Here is a 749-nt window from a genome sequence, read left to right as displayed (position 1 = left end):
TGACTTTGGTGATGGGTTAAAAGCGGGGGTCACATTTCACGGTGTGCTATGTCACAATGACATGTAGTTTACTTTCCTTCCTTCCTTGACATTTGCCAGTTGCTGCTAAGAATTCAGCTATTTGGGGATTAGCATTTTCTTTAATTCTAAAATGTCTCCTCTGTAGCACCTGGAGTGTTATTTCTGCCTTTGCTTTTCTGACTAAATGATAAACCTATTACCAAAGTGTGCTGTGAAGGGACAAAAACCTCTAAGACTCTACTCACCACTGCTGCTTCATGTGAGGATTTGAAGTTCACTCTGCTGTAAACAACACCAAGTGGATGATAAAAGTAAGAGTGCAGGAACCAATCAGATGAATAAAGGAGCCAGTTTGGGTCCACTGAGGTGATGAATCCTGAAAAAAAAACAGGTTAAACATGCCAATGCTACTAAAATGCTGGAAATAAATACTGAACTTCTCTATTTCCTGTATTTTGTTTTTAACAAGTTGTAGAAAATAAACTCAATTTTCAATTTTAAACTCATATCTTCATTAATTTGTTTTTAAATTGTCAAAAATATAATATATTTTACAGCAGTCTAGATGTATGTTACATTTAGAGAAAAAAAAATGTCTTTGAGCCATTTCTTTGGACATGCCTGGCAAAGAACCGGTATTTAAGTGTATGAGGCTTCTCTTTTACAGTCAAAGGGTGAAGGTGACACAGTGTGTGTGACACAAGGCCACACTGTGGAGGAATGTGATG

At 36.8% G+C, this 749-nt stretch overlaps 1 long non-coding RNA gene across 3 annotated transcripts in view; it reads right to left on the bottom strand.

Moving 5' to 3' along the window:
• The window catches only part of LOC107989511 (uncharacterized), a 12993-nt gene extending 12518 nt beyond the window's left edge, over nt 1-475 (bottom strand). For all 3 annotated transcript variants that reach the window (XR_003051674.1, XR_003051676.1, XR_003051675.1), the window contains exon 1: nt 267-475. This is a non-coding gene — a long non-coding RNA (uncharacterized LOC107989511). The remainder of the gene's footprint in view (nt 1-266) is intronic.
• Between the last annotated feature and the right edge of the window lie 274 nt (nt 476-749).

The sequence above is a fragment of the Cynoglossus semilaevis genome, chromosome 14 (genome assembly GCF_000523025.1).
Source record: "Cynoglossus semilaevis isolate Cse_v1.0 chromosome 14, Cse_v1.0, whole genome shotgun sequence".
In the NCBI taxonomy this organism is placed as follows: domain Eukaryota; kingdom Metazoa; phylum Chordata; class Actinopteri; order Pleuronectiformes; family Cynoglossidae; genus Cynoglossus; species Cynoglossus semilaevis.
This window is presented reverse-complemented; position numbering and strand designations above follow the sequence as displayed.